Consider the following 20700-nt stretch of genomic DNA (forward strand, 5'->3'; position numbering starts at 1 on the left):
TATAGAGAAAAGCCTGACCATAGGTCACTGCTATTTACACCACACTAGAATATAAATACCTAAGATCGGATGGGAAGTGTTGCTGATATTTTCATGGATTTGGAAAAGCTCGGTATTGGAGAAAAGCCTATAAGCCATGTGCAGATCATGACACCTAAGAAGTAAAGTGGTTGCAGTGTGAAGGTACTGTGTTGGCTTATGACCTGTCTGAAGGTCCTGAGGGTTTCTCCGTTATAAAAATTACAATTCCAAATTTCTCAAGAAAAGCTTAAAATTTTAAACTTTTCAATCTTCCAAGATCAAATGTTGGCAATAGAACCAAAAATTATGAGGAAAGAGAGATACATACATACATACATTACATACATTACATTACATTACATACATACATACATACATACATGCATACATACATGAATATTTGGAGTCTGGTCTATCTCTGGTCCACAAATTAAGAAGCTACCTAGCCCAGGCTAAATCGCAGGTAGATACCTAGCACAGGAAAACCTATACATTAATCAGTTAATGCTGACTTTCTGACTTGCATTTCTGATAGTCATATTCTTGCTAAGTGCTTCTCTCCTCCGAATTTCGGTCCTTCTGTCTATAAGAACTGATCACTTCTCAAGTTACAGTCTGCATTTCAAAGAGTTGCTCACAGATACCCAAAGATAAACAGATAAAATACTTACTTAAATGAATAAATACACAAACTCTCTCTCTCTCTCTCTCTCTCTCTCTCTCTCTCTCTCTCTCTCTCTCTGTGTGTGTGTGTGTGTGTGTGTGTGTGTGGCAGTTTGGGGAAACTGCACATGAGCGTATGTGCCTCTCCTAGTTTACGGACATCAAGTTGTCACAGGCCCACTTTCTTTCACATAATTTCATTTCTGTAGGTTGAACAGAATCAGCATATTAGAAAGCACATAGTACGTTGTTGAGAGAAAGCGGAACACTATGGAAATGGGAGCGTAAGGGCAAGCCCTCCAGGGAGGACTGATGCAATCCTCCAAGTCATCCAACCCTGGCTCAGATGAGCTCATTCTGTTACTCAGGTCAGTGCATCACTGCCTGTGGACAATGGCCCTGTCCACTTCCTCAGAGCAATAATTCTGAAATACTACGTCCTACTCCTCTATCCTCGATCAATTCCTCTCGTATGTACATCCAATTCAAATTTCCACTTCTGGTTCGCAATCCTCCACGGACTCCAGCAGTCTACCCCACATCCTTCTGCTCACTTCAGTCTCTTCAAAATCACCTTCCTCTTCTACTTTTCCACAGGAACCTGCTGCTTTTCTGTCCTGCCTTTTGAAGCGTCTCTCAGTAAGTCTCCATCTTGGTATTCCTCCACTTAATAACCATTTTTCAGTCGCCCATCCCCAAAGAGCTGTTCTCCACAAAAGCCTCCAAGTGATAATTCCTGACGATGCTGGATGAGATAGTTGCGCACGGCTCCTCATATGTCATTTGCATTCCGCTGTGGAAGAATCCAAGTAATAAATGAATAGCATTGTGCTTTCTTTTTCTGTTTGTTTCTTTTTTTTCCTTCAGACATGTGAAAATGTAATTTTGTGACAGTTTTGTTAGGGGTGAGAATTTTGCCTTGTTTTCCCTTCCTGCAGTGGTCTCCGGTGTCATCACTGCCTACGAAGCGAGTAAAGGCCCTTAAGTTACAATGGCCATATCACTGCTTTTTAATCAGGAAGGGGTTGGATGAAATCTCCCTCAAGTGTTAAAAAGATAGCAGTTTATTTTTTTTTTAAGAAAAAAGTATTTAAACTCCTCACTAATTACTTAGGTGTGTGCACACTGATACCAGCGCAGGACATTACACCCTTCAACCATCTTCAATACATCATTAAATTAAATTCAGGAAGAGATGTGGATTTAAATCAGAAACATGCTTCAGCAATTGGGAATATAATAGCTTGCAAATTTCTCACTTTTTTTTTTCTTTAAAGAAAAGAAAAGCCAATAGAATCTTCCTTGGAGGCAAAGAACATTTACACAACTGGGCATCTATTCTCAGCACAACTACAGAATTACTGCCCTCATCTGACTAAAAGTTTTGTAGCAAAAAAAGTATCTCAGCATGCCCAGGAAAAAACATAATTGAATTAAAATAAAAAGAATGTTCAGGCTGACCATTTTAGAAGGAAAGGTCTTTAAAATATTCATCCTAGATTTGATAATGGAATGTCTTCTTGCAAAAATTCCTTCTGAGTTTTTCACTCCACTCATAGAATTCTCTGTATTCTCTTGCTTGCTTGCTTGCTTGCTTGCTTGCTTGCTTTCGATCAGTTTTACAGAGTAGCATCTATGATGAAATAACCATGTTTGGAGCTGGGGAGAAACCAGAGATAAGGTCTCTACTATCATGGGTTTCACAGCAGTATGTGGATGGAACAAAGAGATTAGTGTTTTTCATAGATAACAAATTAGTTCTACTTTGTAATTAGCATTGGATAGAAAGGGGTAACTGGGTAGAATAAAAGGCAGCATCAGATAGAGTTGAAAAGTCAGGTAACATTCTTTTGAACACGTAGAGATAAACAAAATGTTTGGTGCTTTCTTGATCAAAAACACATGACTTCATGTGCTGACCTAAAGAAAATGAATTAAAAAAAATTGAATCCACCTAAACTAAAAACAACAAATAAAATGAGAAAAACAAAACAAAACAAAAACCTCCTACTTGGTGAAATGGGGAATTCCAGATCAAAGGAACAGAGCAGATGAGAACACTTAACCAGGTAATGAAAAGGGTGCCAGAGGGTCTGGGACTCTGGGAGTGAAAAGGTGAGATGGCCAAACTGATGATAAGACAGGTAATAAGGCATCATTCAGGACTTTAGATTGTGATAGGGATTTTGATTCTTAGTTTTCGAGCAGGGAGAAAGATAATTAGAGAAAATGACTGGAAATTAGTTTGAGAGAGGACATGAGATTATCAGTCAAAAGACCACAGTCTAGAGGAAAGGTCCTGGTAGCTTCTTCCAGAACGAGACATTGTATTTGAGAAGTGGGTAAACCAAAAACTTGACAGGGCTGTCTGGGAAATGTTAAAAATGCTGAAAGGGTATAATGAAGAATACATTTAAAACAAATAGAAGACTATATTGGAGGAATATTGCATACAAATTGTGAATCTTAATTTATTCAGTGAGTATCATGGAGTTCATTGCACTTGTCAGACTAAAGGGAAGTCTACATCATAGACAGTTAAAAGTTATGAGGCATGGCGTCTATAATACAGAACATAGCTAAGTCCATGGGCAAAATTAAGATTATCAATGACACAGGCATAGAATGCAAAGAGGAGGGCCAGGACAAAGCCTTCCAAATCTCAGACATTTAAAGATGGCGAATGGGGGGAGGATGAGTCAGATAATGAATGCCAAATAAGAAGTGGTTTCATTCAGAAAAAGGGCCAGGAGACATGGTGTACAAGCCAAGGGAGGACCATGTCTATTCACTAGTGAAGAGGCAGTACATCAAAGGATGCTGAGCGGTCACTAAAGGATGCAGCACCAACAGGATGCATAGATGTTTTGCTTTGTCCTTTCTGGAGTAGAACGGATCTAATAGTGCAAGTCATGCTGCGTGTGTTGAACAGTTTGTAGGAGATAAGGAAGCAAGTACAGCAGGGAAAGATCCTTAGGGGTGTGAGGCTAAACGTCACGTGATGGTTGAGACATGTCTTGATGTGTCTAAATTGGGAAATCACCAGGAGGAAACATCAATTTCCATTTCAGATATTATCTCCCAATGCCACACAGTCTCCATGTCTAGAGTCTCTCCCGTTCAGAAGAAAATTCCTGTGTCAGGCTTCCCTTCCAAGTTTGTGCACACTCATTTCCCACTCTAACAATTTACTCTTTAGACCCTGAAATCCGGAGCAGAAATGGGCACTCTAGACAACCTTAACTAAGGGGACCTTTTCCCATGCCATTGTTCAGACACGTTCTAAAGGCACATTTAACTCATGAGTCTCACAGTTCAAAGGACTGATGGCTGATAATTTCTTAAGAAAAGGCATAAGGACTCAATTTTTTTTTAATGTAATAGGGAGTTAAATAAAAAAAGTGTCACCGTTCACTTGTGCTACCTCAACCATAACTGTACTGCATTGAAATTGTCCTTATCTATTCAATAACTAACTGTATCTTGTCATGTAAAAGCTCTGACATGACAATTAACATCTCTGTTATTCTGCAAGTAAAATTAAATCGCTCACTAGTAAAATAGAATAAAGACAACCGGAAAAGGCAGATCTGCCACCAATCTTCTGACCCCCATTCTTTTCTTGTGTGTCTTTTCCTTTGCAACTTACAGAGAAAGGCTGAAAAAAAAAACTTTGACGTTTGTTCCGTGATGTAATATATCACTCATCCATCCAATTATGACTCAAAGTAAACTCAGACTTGGAAAGCCACTGTAGCAGTGAAAATGAAATAGCCATAGACAGATGGGTATGCATCTTTCCTACGCAGCTCACCTTCCCGTCATCCTGACTGAGGCCCTTCCCAGGATACCTGTGAAGATCATCATATTGACACCAACTTCCATTCATCCTGAACCTACTAGGCCGGTCATGGCAACGTGTGAATTATGTGTGCTCTCTTCGTGACCAGCAAGTTGGTATTGCTGTTCCAATCTCTCAGACGTAGCTAAACTTAGAAGCTGACCAACTTGCCAACCGTCAGCTAGTAGCTAAATAGATAAAGACTAAACGAAGACAAAACTGACAGAGCCATGTTTTTCCACAGTGCTATACTGCTTCCATAAATGAAAGCTATTTTCAAGCACGAGATTTGAGTATGTGTGAATTTAGATAATAGATAAATACACACACAGATAGATAGATAGATAGATAGATAGATAGATAGATAGATAGATAGATAGATAGATAGATAGATAGAGGGGGGATAAAAACAGATAAATGATACAGATGGCTGACATATATAGATGAATATAACATAGACGAGGTTATGATGATAAACAGATCACAAATGATACATTATAGATGTGATACTATATAATAAATGGACGGATGGGGATTGTTAAAAGTTAACAGAATTAGAGAGGTGTGGGTTTCATAATTAGGAATGTAGAATCTATGTTTTGGATTCACATCTCAATTTTTCTTTATGCTTCAATATCTTCAAATGATATATGGACATAATAACATACAAAACTAAGAGTTCTTATAAGGATTAAAGGAACATAAATGTGTGTATAGTGAAATGCACAGTGAATAATAAAGTATTAATTTCTGATATTTTAGATTTACTCGTATGTGTGCATGCACGTGCATACGTGAGTACATACACTACATGCATGTAGGTGTTTGTGAAGGGCAAAAGAGGACATTGGATTCCGGGACAGCCAGAGCAGCTTTGAGAGACCCTGTCTTGAAAAGAAAAAAAAACCCAAAAACCAAAAAAAGAAAAAGAAAAAAAAAGAAAAGAAGAAAGAAGTTGATGAGAGTCACATTGAAGGGGAATCAAGTCAAAGGCACCCTTTTCTCCTTCAAAATAATGCAAGAATGTTTTCCACCAAAATGCTAACACCGCTTACTTCTGGATGGAGGTACGAATATGGGAAATATTTACTTCTATTTCATTCTTTGAGAATTTTTAAAATTTTTACATTTTTTCCCTTTAGACAAGGACAATTTATGTTGCTCATTCTAGCCCGGAACTTCTTCCTCCTGTGTTGTCATCTAAGTACTGGTTTTAAAAGAACCTTCTAGCACAACAGACACTATACACACTCTTTCTAATTCCGTGTTCTTGGAACTATTTTAGACACTAAAGGTGTTACCCAGTGTGAAACCAACCACCCCCTGAGCTTGTGAGCTTCCACTGGACAGGACAGGGGTACATTCAACAAACCGAGACTGAAGTCCAGCAGAAGGAAGTTCAGTTACCAGAGTATTACACGCGGTTGATCAAGCACCTCTCAGTATCTGAGAGGGGACTTGAATGGCGCAGATCACCCGACGCTGGAGGAAGAATATTCTAGACAAAGATTATACAAAGTTCCTGAGGGGAAAAATCCCACTTTTTTTCCCCCCTTCAGCTTTCTTTTTTTTTTTTTTTAAAAAAAAAGTTATTTAAATTTGGGTGAAAAGTAAAAGAACCCCAGGCCCTGGAGTGCCATCATTACTGCCATTCTGAATGTCAATAGCAGAACCAGGCAGGTAAAGCTTGGTTTCATCCCGTGACTGCACAGCACTGACTTGGACAAAAAATTATACCAGGGGGTTGAGTGGTCTCTTGCATTCACTAGTATCTAAGTGGCAAACAGGCATCAGATTCTTAACCTTCCCATGTCAAGAAGCAGCAGTTGGCTGCCTGCACCATGTGCAAGAGCTGAGGGATGTGGGGAGATGAAGAGAAGCATGTGGTACCGCCCTCACTGCCAAAACACCCTCCACAAAAGCACTGCACGTGGAGAGTGGTTAGAGACTCCGGCAGGACAGAGCACCATGAAGGGTCAAGCTGCTCCACAGAGACTTCCTCTCAGTGAGATCAGACAGATTCCATGGGTTCCAGAGGCCAGGAACTACGGTGGCTATTAGAAAAGTAAGGACAGTCACTGATAGACCCTTTTAAGTGCCTTCACCTAAATATGTCGGTATTTGGGGGAGGGAGGATGCCTAGAAAAGGAAGCATGAGGTCTGACATCATGCCCAGTCTGGCAGGGATAAGTTTAGGGCATGACCACTGCTAAGAACGAGCATTTTAGCTCCTGAAAGCAATAGAAGAGCATAGTGTTGTCACAACAGACTGACATCTAGGGCGGTAACTAAGCTTCCTCCTTCAGGACCTATAACCTGCCCTATTTACTTCCGTATGCAGAAACCCACCCCTTTTGCTGGGCTGCTTCCTGGGGTCACTTGCTCCAGCATTGATGACATCAGTGTACAGGTAATATCAGAAAGACAGACCAGCATTAAATCTATGGGACCTTGAACTTTTATCTGAAGAATGAAAAAGACTGAAATCTCCGTTTCTGCTTCTGATTGTCAGGAAAGCGTTGAGCTTGTCAGGCCTTACTGTAGTCAGAGACTTCCTCTGGCTGAGGAGAGTACTTGTGTCCCGATTGGTTACGGCCTATAGAAGGAGCACATGGATGTGGCAGTGAAGGAATTCTGCCCAGTTCTGAATAAACCAGGTCATGGCTTTCAGAACAGGTCAAAGAGTGCTGAGCTTCTCAGGCATTTCTGAGGAATACCGAGAACGGAATGGGTTCCTCTGTCAATCGTTAGCCGCTACACAACCTAAAGGGCACAGAGCTTTGGGGAGGGATTATTAGGGGTAGATTTTAAAGCTTTGAGGGACTTTTATGAAGAAGTTTAAAAACAACCATCTCAGAGTACTAAAAAGTTCTCTCCCCAGACTTGAAACCAAATTTCCCCTATCCAGATGGCTTCCAAGGCCAAGAGGGAGGGGAGCCCCGCTGCCTTTTTATGTTGGTCTTGATTGTTGCTAATGATCCCCAGCTGTAAGGATCCCACATCTCTTTAACCTCTCTCTGGTTGGCCTCACATATCTCTGCCTCTCTTGCAGAGAAAATGGAGCACAGCCCAGCGCCCTTTCCCCGGAGGAGCCTGTGCTATACAACACACGACGCACGTCAGCTGCCAAATGGACCCCAAACTTTGCCCAATCACACTGGTGAGATCCCTCGGCTGTCCCTGAAGAAGTGGGTATTGGCGTCCTAACTCCTGACATTAATGTGCAGGCGTCCCACGAACCAGAAAGGAAGATGAGGCATTCAGTACCCTGTGGCTGAGGCTCTGATGCTTCCTCCTCTGGTATGTAGGAGTACTACCTTCAAAGGTACCACCATTGCAGATGTATGACGTGTTATGGATTCTGATTTTAGAATCATACTCCTTGCTTCAAAGTTATCTTCCAGAATGATCAGCTAAAGCTATAGGATGTTCACAACAGTTTTTTCTGGTATTCTTGCTCATCATTCCAAAACCTTTGAACTGGCAGCCCTGTGGGTGCAGGAGGCACAGAGACAAAACAAGAGCGTCGGTCAAACCAGGATGGGGCAAAACATCAAATAAGGTCTGAGGAAAGGTAGTATTCAAAACAGAGGAACCGTCCCGACAGAAACAGCAGCAGCGCAAAGGGAGAAGCTGGACTTGGACTGCAGTATATGATCCATAGGAACGAACACATTTCCAGGCGCTAATAGGGACGTGAGGGGATGGGGATGGAGGTAGGCCAACCCTGGGACTGGGGACATAGCTCAGGGTGCCAGAGCAAGATCTTGCATTGGTTTACAGAGAAAACAAACAAATAACCTAGACATTCAATGGAAACTTCATTAAAAGATGTTATATGAAGCAGATCTTTGACCTTCCAAGGTCCACTCCTGGGTTGCTCTATCCAGGTTACTGAGTGCCCCACACTCTTGACCATTTGTTGAAACTTTGACTGGTTAATGATGGGCAATTCAATGTTTTACCTCTGCTGCTTTCACCGGTTTTACCAGTAAGGGGAGGGGGGGGTCGTAGCTACAGTATCAACCCAAGAGCACAGGGGACTATTGACTCTCATGCGCTGTAAAATAACAGGCAAATACTGCATATGAACTTAAAAATCTCTGTGTGAAATGGCTTAAAGTCATCTCAGACTTACAGAAAGTAGCAGCTTGGTGCTCCTCCCTGACACACACGTATTCTCTACAGCACTTCCGGGCCACAGAAACACCACTCCATTGCTTGCCCTGGGCCCTTCAGCCGCATCCAAATGAAATGCCCTGAGTCCAGCTGAGCCTTCTACTTAGGATTTTAAAAATGGACCCAATAAAGAAAATGTGATTTCCAAACATAGAATCAAGTTTCCTTTGTTTTTTCATTTGATTCTGGGCCAGAGGGAGCAAGACCCTCTCTCCACTTCTTTATTATAATTCTGAACAGGAAGAAAGGGAGAGATTTGAATCTTAACCCTGAAAACCCTAGCCAAGAGTAGTGCAGTGAAATCCAGCCCACGGATCAGGCAGGGGGACGCAAAGGAAAGCCGAGGCATCTCGGTTCACAGCACGACAAAGGCTGCCATGTTGGCAGAGACTTTCCGCTTTTGGCTACCCTGTGTCCCTCCCCCTGCCATAGTCCCACTTTCCTCTCTCCCAGGTATCTCCAATACCTAAGAAGGTTTCTCTGGGGACTTGAGAGATTGCTCAGGAGTTAAGAGAGCTTCCTGATCCTCCAGAGGACCCGAGACCAGTTCTCATCACCCAGGACAGACAGCTCACAATTACCTGTAACTTCAGCTCCAGGGCATCTGACCCCTTTTTCTGGCCTTCGGAAACACCAGCCTACACACAGCTCTTCAATTCATCACTTATTAAGGTGCAACCACAAAGAAAACCAGAAGTCTCTGGCTGTAGAGGCAGGCGTGTTAAAGAAAAGGTGTATCGGCTAACCATCAACAACTACTTGTGGGAAGCCTCTTGTCTGAGACGAGCGATGGCTCTGAAAAGGAGAATGAGTTTTACATTTCCCTCTTCCCACTACTTCTATTAGTCATTCTTTATAACACATCTTGATGACAAATGGACCAAACCTCTGAACTGTAAGTCAGCATCAACTAACTGCTTTAGACTTTAGAAGAGTTGCCATGGTCATGGAGGCTCTGCACAGCAATGGAAAAGTGACTAAGACAACCTCCTTTGGGAGGACATGTAGTCCAGGCCTATAGTCCCAGCCACCATGTCAGGGGCCACAGAAACACAGGCAGCAAACATGGAAGAAGGACGAGAAACAAAGAGTTCCCATTTCCAGGCCTCAGGAAACAAGACGATTTGTATGCACAAGCCAGAGCGTGTGAAACCCAGTGCAAGAGCATCGCTTCAAGACACATATCAGCCCTGCCAAGTGGACAGTTATGAAAACTCCGTCCAGAGAATTGTTGAGATTTTCCTCAAATGCCAAAAGTCAGTCTGTTAAAAAATCACACCCCAGGGACAGATCTGCAATCCATCTCTGACTCCATGTCATGTTTCCTCAGTTTACTTCCAGTCAAAATGCATATATTTCCCCAGTGCTCCCAAGGCTGGGGTCGGCCCAGCTAATGAAAAGCAAGCTGTCTCTTCTCCCCGCTACACACAGCGGTCAAATAACAAGATGCGGGTTCTGATCCTGGCATGTTTGTTGTTGGTGATGATGTAGAAACTGATGGCCGACAGCTTCATTTTCTCTGAGCTGGGAAGGCCCTGCTGGGAGACATGGGAACGAAAAAAAACTTTTGATTTTGACTAGAAGTAAAACAGTTGGATAAACATGACATGACACGGGTGTCAGAGTGCATGATGTCAGAGTGCATAAAAATGGGCCGAGAGAACTCACAGACATGGGCAGAATACATATAGCTGAGATGCAGGCAAGTGCTGGAGCCCTCTGTACACTGGTGGTATTGGGAACTCTCAGAATGGAGTTCTGAAAACAAGCAGAAAAGAAGAAGGTCTTGAAAGTTAGCTATTATCTTTTTACCACTGTACTATTAAAAATAAGACAAAACCCCCAAATCACTAAGTAATTTAAGAGCAAGGGTTGTGTGCCAGGGACAGGCATCACATGGGGTCATTACGGAAAGTCTAAAATTGAAATAACAAAGGAGCTGGAGCCTGTTTCTGGGAGAGTGACAGCTGAGTCGGAACATTAAGCGAAGTACAGAGGGCACTAAATGGGGGGACGGGTGCTGCTGAAGGGCTCAGACTTTCACTGCAGCTCCACAGAGTACACCAGGCAAATTATTCAAAGCAGAGCCAGCTAGGTCCCCCATAAGATGTAAATGTGGCTTCTTCACCCTCTCTTCTTGAACTCTGCCTCACTCAGATGATTCATCTCAAACAAGCAAAACAGCATCAGGCTATGTTCTTGCTACTGGAGAGGATGGAGTTCATCTTCTGCGTTAATGACGAAGGATTATTTGAGTAAACCAGAATACTGAATCATCTAGCTATCACAGAGGCTTGTCAACACAGCCTTCTCTCTCCAGTCCCTTGGAGCAGTGTTTGGGTTTAACCTTTCATAGACTGCAAACCACTTTGATACCCTGATGAAAGAATGGGAAATTTTCCCAGGAAAAATATGCAAAAATGCCAGACATAATTTCAGGAGTTTCAAGGATACCTTGAAATTAGGAGAGGCCATGAATTCTAGACCTGGCAGCAGTAAAAGGGATCACAAATCTAATCTGCTCACTAGTCTTCATGGCCACCGCCATTACAGCCCCTAAATTCATTTCCATATCCCGCAGAACCACTACTTAGAAAGGATTCCGTGACTTCGGTGGCTGTTTTGTGACCTCCAGTAAGCAGAGAGACCGAAAAAGGCTCCTGTGGTCCTCTATTTCCGAAGTTCTTGCATTTCTGCTGTCTGTTGTCTTCATGCTCCAAGGGAAAGCAAACACACCATAAGCTCTTTCAAATATTCTGAAGCCATGGAAAATGATTTCCTTTGTTCCTTCCCTCTCTGCTGTCTGCCTGTCTTTGCTGTACAATGTCAGACTAACGTCTTAGTCTGCCCTTCCCCAGGCTAAGTCCCTGCATCTTCATCAGTACCCCACAGCACTCTTGCCTCTCATCTGTCCTTAGAACAGGAGGAGAACTTTCTGCAAGGGTGAAGAGCGAAGAAGAGGGAAGGACTACAAGCCCCCAGAGGTGGGGGTGGGAGCGCTTCCTCTAAAAAGCTTGTGAAATGGCGACCAGCGAAGCAGTTTGAGACATATTATATCAATGTTCCCTTGCCTCCAAGACAGCCTTTCTTGCCAGAGGGAATATCAGTTTAATAGGGGGGGTAAGATCAACTGGCTCAGGGCAGGAAATCTCAGCTCCCCTAGTAGAGAGTCAATACAAAGGGGGTAAAATTAATGACCCTGTTGCATGCTTTTCCTATAGTCACAGTGCATCAATCAAGGACAGAGTCACCCTTCAAGGCTGATGAAATCAATACTGAGGTGCAGTAATCCTTGATTGTATACAAGGTTTAGCAGATGGGTTTCCAACTGGAACCCAAACTACCTTGCTCTCCACACTATCTTTGAAGCTTCCAGACCATCTCCAGGCGCAGATCTCAAGGTCTTTTTAGAACCTTGATCTTGGATCATGAAGATTTAAACTTACTAACAAGGTACAATCTTGGGTTTCAGCCCAGCTCTACTGAACCAGCATCTACAATTTGTAAAACTCAGATAATTCCTATGTACATATGCAAATTCACAATTAACGATTTGAGGTGGGTTTTGTTTTTTGTTTTTTTCTGTGGTGGTTATCTGCTTATTTGTTGTTTGGTTTTTTGTTGTTTTTTATTTTTATTTTTATTTTTTTTGTTTATACAAAGTCCAACATGTTAGCTTAAGGTGGTCTGTGTAAATGAGAGTGCGTTTTGGGTTCCTGGCTGCTCTGACCCGAATAATCACACAGGAACTATATTAGTTAGAACACTGTTTAGACAATAGCTTAGGTGTATTTCTAGCTAGCTCTCACATCATAAATCAATCCATTTATATTAGTCTGTGTATCACCATGAGGCTGTGGCCTACCGGTAAGATTCTGGCATCTTTCTCCTTCGCCAACTACACGGCGACTGTCTGATGCCCAGCATTCAGTTTAGTTTTCCCGCCTAGCTCTATTCTGCGCTGCCATAGGCCAAAGAAGCCTCCTTATTAACCAAAGGTAATACAACATATTCATAGCATACAGAGGGAAATCCCTCATCAGACCTGAAACTCACTATGTAGCCAGGTTGGTTTCACACTTATTAATCCCCACGTCTCAACCTCCTGAGAGCTGGGATTAGAAACATAAACCACCATGCCCAACGTTAAAGACATTTTAAAGGACCCAGAGATTTTTTTCACAGCCGTGGCAAAGACTTTTGCTCTTTAGAGAGAAGAAAACAAAGTTAGCTGGTCAATTTCAGAGGCGAGAGGATAATTTTTACACACACACATAACACCCAAAAGTTTCTTCTAAGCACACTGAAGATGAACTGCAAAAAAAATAGCCTCAGACATATAGGTGCAAAAAGTGGAGTAAGTTAAGTCTCGGCCACACGAGAGGGAGGCAGAAACCCCAGCCATCTGTGACCACGGAGTCTCAGGACTGAGGCTGTGAGACAGTCATCAGCTGCTTAGGATTTCCATTCCACTTCAGGCCTTCCTTCACCACACTCCCCTAATTAGTGCCTGTGTCCTGTCTCCAGGTGACAGGCAGTGATGGAACTCTGTGATAGGGTACCCTCTCACCATTCATCACAAGGCCCATAGGTTACGGCAGATCTAACAGAGAAGCAGACATGACGTGTTGTCCACAGAACTGTCACTTGTGATGTATGAGTTACACAAGACTTGAGTGTTGGAGGGACTCCTGTGAAGTGTCAGATCAAATAAAGCCATCAAAAACTTAGGGAAAGGACCACAAAGGAATATATTAGGCACTGCCCAGTCACTAATGCAGTAGGGCCGTGTGACTCGGGAAACAGAAGACTCAGATGTTGGGTTGCTGTTTTCACCTATGAAAATGCTTTAAAATGGGGATTTGTAGTCCAACCTCCAAACACAATATCCGCTGCGGGAATCAACAGAATTATCACTCTTCTTAGTCGTTCAAAACGCTCGTCCATGTCCTTTTTACTGTTTTCAGCACAGCATTTGTACAAACATTTTAAGAGAATTCTTCAGTCAGTTCGGAGAGGCTTATCCTTATTTATAGTTATAGATCAAAAGCCATCTAGCAAAATAAACAACGGACAAAAAAACCGTGCTTCATCAGACACTTGTTTTCAAAGCCTCTGACAGTCTTAGAGTGAACCACATAAGGGACAGAACTGACATATAAAATGGCAAGGGTGAACCTCAAATAAGTCAAACCTTGCTAGGATTCTGTACTCTGTAGCAATTGCAAGGTCAGTGGTCTTTCCAAGTGCCCTACTACATGTTCTCTATATGACCATGTGTCTTAATGACTAATTCATTACACTATAAATTGAAATGTATAGGAAGATAAAATCGACCTAAATACATTAAAAAGTCAAGCATCTAACATAAAAATTAAAAAACAGAATGCTGCAAGACATTTAATTATTTTATTCCCTTTCCTTTTGTGCAATGCTCAGGATTAAACCCAGGACCTTATATATTCCAGGCAAGCAGTCTACTGCTGTGCTACACCCCCAACCCTTTAGTCTTCTTAAATTACAGTTATCAACACAGGACACTGAGGCTAATACAGCATACTAATAACAGTCTGTCCTGAAGGGATGACCACCGCTTATCTGCCAGCTGCACACTTTCGTGAGATTTTATAGCACCAAATCTGGGAGGCTGTTTTAAAAACAAAACAGCAGTCAACATGTGTCGACGCAGTTAGTACCACTTTCACCCCAGGCCCCAAGAAGACTTTGATCTCTACAGTGGATATGCACAATACAACAAAGACATTGATCTCTACAGTGGATATGCACAATACAATGAAGATGTTGATCTGTACAGTGGATATGCACAATACAACGAAGACGTTGATCTCTACAGCGGATATGCACAATACAACAAAGACATTGATCTCTACAGTGGATATGCACAATACAATGAAGATGTTGATCTCTACAGTGGATATGCACAATACAACGAAGACGTTGATCTCTACAGTGGATATGCACAATACAACGAAGACGTTGATCTCTACAGTGGATATGCACAATACAACGAAGACGTTGCAGTTTTCTAGGCTCTAGACTCAATTATTGAGCACAGTTAATAGAAGCACAGTTAACTGAACTTTTAAACAGGAAACAGACTATGCCATTGATGCCTACCTACGTACAAAAATCATAAACTAATAAGAAATAATAATGACAACAATGTTCTGACTGCAATGGGCTAAGGGCACCACCCTTTTTCTTTTGGGCCACCAACCAATTTCCAAATTATGACACGGAGATTTCTTATTACTTATGAGTGCTCAGCCTTAGCTTAGGATCATTTCTTGCTAGCTCTTACAGTTATAAACTGTTTCTCTTCCTCTACATTTTGCTTTGGAGCTTTTTACCTTCATTTCCTTCTGTATATCTTCCTTTCACGGTTTCTTGTATCTGCCTAGGTGGCTGCCTGGCTTCTCCCTCTTTCTTCCTCTTTCTTCTCTTCTCTTGAGCCTAGATTTCTCCTCCCAGTTGTTCTCTCTGTACCCCAGCTCCCGCCTGCCCCTCTCTTGCCTACCTATTGACCGTTCAGCTGTTTATTAAACCAATCAGGTGTTTTAAGCAGGCAACACGAAACAGCAACACATCTTTTCATAATTAAACAAATCCAGCATAAACAAAGGTAATGCATCTTCACGTCATTAACAAAGGCAGCAGAAACAAATGGAATGCACCTTTAAAAAGTTAAAGTAATATTCCTCAGGACAAAGATGACACATCTTTGCCTAGTTAACGTTCTATTCTACAACAACTAAGTGTGAAATCCACAAACTCATAAACTGGAACCTTAATTTCTCAGCACATCAGTGTCAGGGAGACGGAGCCCAGTTAGAGGTCTTCGGGCTGTGGGAATAAGGCCCTCGCAAAGGGAATGATGCCTTCTCTGGGGAATGAATTTCCATGTGAGAGTTTTGTCTAATTTTCTCTCTTGAATGTAGACTCATTTGACCTTCTGTCTTCCACTATGAGTTTCATAAGGCCTTATCTGTTGGGACACACACAGATGGAAGCCTGTTTCACCTTGTCTGAAGGTCAGAGAACTTGAGCTTATATTTTGCTCTTTCAAAGTTGTTAACAACAGGTGTGACTATAAAACAAGAGCTCCTGACCCAGGGTGTAGTTACTTGGTATTTTGGACATTAAGATGGCCCATAGAGGTGGATCTGCTTCACCCTGACCAAACGTCAGAGAATTTGAGGCTACGTCTGCTCCTTCTTTTAAAATAAAAGGTTTGATATAGGGAGTGGATGCCTACAGAATACTTTCTCTAGGGTGTATTCATTGCCCCAAACATCAAATGTTTTACACAGAAAATAATGGCTTGATGTCTCAAATACTGAAACAAGTAACTGTTCTGGTTGTCCTTCGTGCCATATTAAAGCAGTCTTTTGCCTTCTTCCCCCTGCCTCCCCTTTTGTAGTGAGGTGTAAAACTGTATGAAAAATAAATGTGGGCAAACTGAGAACTCAGAATTCAACCTTTAGAATTAGTTGAGTTGCCCGTCCAGTACTATCCTATGTCTCTGTGTTTCTTCCTTTTCTCTGTTCCTCCTACCCAACATTTCTAATCCTCAAGCCCCTACACGCACGGGAACATACAAACCCACCGTGGCTGGACCATGACAGAAGTTACTCCAAAAAGGTGGCTTATGACACTTATCAGAACAAACTGATACCAGTGCCTTGCTCTTAGAGCCTCCAGACACCAGAGCCATAAAGCAAAAACATGCCTCTTTTTACTAAAATTGCATTTCCAAGTCTCATCTATTCTGTTATCATAACCGAAAATGAACTAAAACACCAACTCATTCCATTCCACCTAATGCCAATCCTTTTCAATAGGTTTCGATAATTATTAGAAGAAAATGACAGCATCCCTGTCATATTTGATGAGAAATAGCTGTTGGATCTAATGGACTGTATCACTGCTAGCACTGAAGCCCAGTGGTAAGAAAAGCCAGCACAGAGAAACCAAGGACAAAGAAGTGAGAAAATGTCCCATGCAGTTCTGTGTCAACTCTCCTTATCCTACTGTTGGGATGGTCACCGTTTAATGACAGGTGCTGCACAGACGCAATGCTCCTTGCCACTGCCACTGAGAAGTAAGCCGTTAGGTTTATAATCTCAGATGTCTGCCACCACGGAACAGAACCGGAGCATTTTAGCAGCCTTGGCTGTAGAGATAGCTGCTGTCCTGCTTTACATCTCTGTTGCTGGGATAAACATCACAATCAAAGCAACTGGGAAAGTACCAAAGGGAACACAAGACAAGAACTCAAGGTGGAAACTGACCCCAAGACCACAGAGTAGCACCACTTACTGGCTGGTTTCTGGGCTCACTCCTCAGCTAGTGTTTTCATGTAGCCCAGAATCACCTACCGAGGGATGGTATCGCCCACATTGGGCTACACGAATTAGCACTTATGAAAATACTCAAAACACCAGATCACAGACCAATCTGATAGAGGCAATTCTTCAGCTGATAGCCCCTGACCCAGGTGTGTCTAGTGGACAACCAAGATTAGCCACCACAGCAGCTTACTATGCCCTTCTTTTCAATATATATTATATAAAATATCAGAAAAGGCCTCAGGAAACTTTCATATCTTTATAAGTCATAAACTTAATAGGGGAAGAAAAGAAAACTGTGTAATTTGGACCCTTTGCCTTCTACAGAGTTCCCAATAGTTGTCATTGAAAAGATGGAAAGTCACCAGTGGTACTCAAATTCAGTGAAAAGAATTATGGGATGCTTGACTGCATCTTTCCTTCACAAAGGTCTTAATAAAGCCTCCTTGGGCTCTAGAAAAAAAAACACTTTTCTATATACCTGAATCATGGATGCCTGTGAGTTGCTGGTTACTTAACACATGGTTGTTGTCTGTAATCCACTTTCCTAAGAGCCCAGGTGGATGTGAGACGCTAGCTCACATCCTTAGGAAAGGATATTAGTGAGTGCTGAGTATGATTTTGAGCAGAGCTCAGGTTAGTCAAGAAAGCACAGCAGTCTGTCTGGGCAGCAGTGAGAGAACAGGGCACACTCAAGAGAAAGAGCAGAAGCATGAAAAGGCCTACAACTATGACAGTCTAAAAGAAAGGCAAGCCTCAGTCAAGCCCTGCAGCACAGCAGGGTGTAGAAGGTGAAGATGGACGTGAGAAGAGAGGCAGAGGGTAAAAGGTGGTGATGGTGAAGAGGAGGGGCAGAGGATAAAGGTAGAGGTGAAGAGGAGGGGCAGAAGATGAAGGTAGAGGTGAAGAGGAGGGGCAGAGGATAAAGGTAGAGGTGAAGAGGAGGGGTAGAGGGTGGAGGCAGAGGTGAAGAGAAGGGGTAGAAGGTGAAAGGGTAGAGGTGAAGAGGAGGGGCAGAGGATAAAGGTAGAGGTGAAGAGGAGGGGCAGAGGATGAAGGCAGAGGTGAAGAGGAGGGGCAGAGGATAAAAGTAGAGGTGAAGAGGAGGGGCAGAGGGTGGAGGCAGAAGTGAAGTGGAGGGGCAGAGGATAAAGGTAGAGGTGAAGAGGAGGGGCAGAGGGTGAAGGTAGAAGTGAAGAGGAGGGGCAGAGGATAAAGGTAGAGGTGAAGAGGAGGGGCATAGGATGGAGGCAGAGGTGAAGAGGAGGGGTAGAAGGTGAAAGGGTAGAGGTGAAGAGGAGGGGCAGAGGGTGGAGGCAGAGGTGAAGAGGAGGGGCAGAGGATAAAGGTAGAGGTGAAGAGGAGGGGCAGAGGATAAAAGTAGAGGTGAAGAGGAGGGGCAGAGGGTGGAGGCAGAGGTGAAGAGGAGGGGTAGAAGGTGAAAGGGTAGAGGTGAAGAGGAGGGGCAGAGGATAAAAGTAGAGGTGAAGAGGAGGGGCAGAAGGTGGAGGCAGAGGTGAAGAGGAGGGGTAGAAGGTGAAAGGGTAGAGGTGAAGAGGAGGGGCAGAGGGTGAAGGTGGAGGTGAAGAGGAGAGGCAGAGGATAAAGGTAGAGGTGAAGAGGAGGGGCAGAGGGTGAAGGTGGAGGTGGGGAGGAGGCTATGTGTGTCTGATGGAAATCAACCAAGGTGTTTGGACAGAAGAACCAATGATACCTGGATGTATACACAGAAGTTGTTATGTGTGTCCTCAGTTTGCTCCCTTCTGAACTTTACTAGAGAAGCCTTCAAGTGACTCCATGTTCCATTAATCTAAAGGAAGCTTCTCTGACAAGATCTGCTATAATGTATCTAGCCATTACCAACAATGAAATTCTTCCCTGAATCATAAAATGCAGAACACAATAAGACAAATTAAGAGAAATTATGGAAAGGTCAACAATTCACATAATAGTCTGTATATTTTCTCAAACAAAAACACTGGGCCTATAGAGACTATCTTGTTAAGTTTGCATATGGTATAAGCACCGTGATTTTATTATAACTGCAATGTAACTTTACAAAGTTAGATATCACATGGTCTTATTCTTGATCACTTAGGCTTCAAGAAAAAATTTGAATTTAAAAGTCGAAAAATGATGAGGGTTATTAGTTGAGATTAAAAATCTCATACACTCGAATTTTTGTTATTCCGTGGTCCTTAACTGAGGACACACATAACAACGTCTGTGTATACATCCAGGTATCATTGGTTCTTCTGTCCAAACACCTTAGTTGATTTCCATCAGACACACATAGTCCAAACCCAAGACAGTTTGGACTTTTATGATTCTCTGTTCCGGCATAGGCTCAGTCTCACTACCACACTGGAAATGAAATACCAGCCCATAGACCTCAAGCCAGGACGCAGTCTCTGAATCAGCAAACACATCAACCATTCCTAAGTGGCAGTTGGGGATGTATAAAATGTATTTAAAGAAAAAAAGAAGAAGAAAAAGCCATGAACTATGAAAGGGAGGTGTGTGTAAGTCAAGTGATTTTCTATAATCCAAACAACACTCACTCTTCCAGTTTGGTGTTCTTCTTATTACCACACATCAGTGAAGTAGGATTCCCTCCACCCTTAACAGAAACTTTGCTCGTCCTTTATCAGATTGTATTTTACCTGTAGTGTCCATGAATAGTTACATTTTTGAGAGTTTCTCTAGAAAGTGTGTGTGTGTGTGTGTGTGTGTGTGTGTGTGTGTGTGTTCATGTCCCTACTAGGATTATTTTGGGAGAAATATCCAATTACAATCCAAAGGACAAGCCCTGAGGATATCAGAAGTGTAACACGGTGGTTCTGCCAGTGTTCTGCTCACATGAGCTTTGTGAGTCAAGCACAGCACTGAAAGCATTTCCTGCACTCATGGCCCCCTTGGTCTTATCCCCATCTTGCAGGCTCTACTCAATTTGAACTCACCCCATCTCAGAGGATCCCCCCGGTCCTGCTTGGGTTCATTTCTAACTTCATTGGGACCTAACATCTACAAAATGTGTTCAAAACTTCTTTAAATTACTTTCAAAATACCCTGTTAGCATAAAGTTTCATAATTCCAATAGCTGCTTTGCAAAGTGTAGTTTAAATTCTCTTCCTCGAAATGTCTTCATTCTGGCTTAAGAACTCTCTAGGTTACATTTTTATATTTATGGAGCTCACATCACAGTAGCGTCAGAAGTTCCTTTTCAAATGCAGAAACGGAATGACCTGTGATAGGGACAGAAAGCAAAATTGAAATAAAGGCTCCCCTCCTGGGACCATGGATCCAACAGCTATGGGAATGTCTAGTTTGATTTCTCCTTCATACTCATCAATGTTAAAACACCAAAACAAAATCTAAGCAAAACGCTGACTTTAGTTACAAACCTTAGAACTAGTTACTTCTGTACACCTGCACAGTGCAGCTCCACTGTTGTGCAAGAAGCCAGGAGTCCATAGCACATTGACTTTGCAGATGCTCCAGGTAGTGGCCAAGAATGCTAACCACGATCTGACCATATTAGTGGATGGTGAGGTCACAGAGTGAAGAGTTAATAAACACATGCTAGGAAGCACGGCAGCAAAGGGCTGCAGATAAGTGTCTTTGAAC

The 20700-nt window shown here is 42.5% G+C and overlaps 1 long non-coding RNA gene across 4 annotated transcripts in view; it reads right to left on the minus strand.

The window, feature by feature from the left end:
* The window catches only part of LOC125401168 (uncharacterized), a 478609-nt gene that overhangs the window by 316048 nt on the left and 141861 nt on the right, over window positions 1–20700 (minus strand). For 3 of the 4 annotated variants that reach the window (XR_015738617.1, XR_015738616.1, XR_015738614.1), the window contains exon 1: window positions 10373–10463. The exons of the other annotated variant lie outside the window; for it this stretch is intronic. This is a non-coding gene — a long non-coding RNA (uncharacterized LOC125401168). Of the gene's footprint in view, window positions 1–10372; window positions 10464–20700 lie in introns of those variants that run through there. 4 annotated transcript variants of the gene reach the window in all.

The sequence above is a fragment of the Myodes glareolus genome, chromosome 8 (genome assembly GCF_982192425.1).
Source record: "Myodes glareolus chromosome 8, mMyoGla1.1, whole genome shotgun sequence".
Lineage (NCBI taxonomy): Eukaryota > Metazoa > Chordata > Mammalia > Rodentia > Cricetidae > Myodes > Myodes glareolus.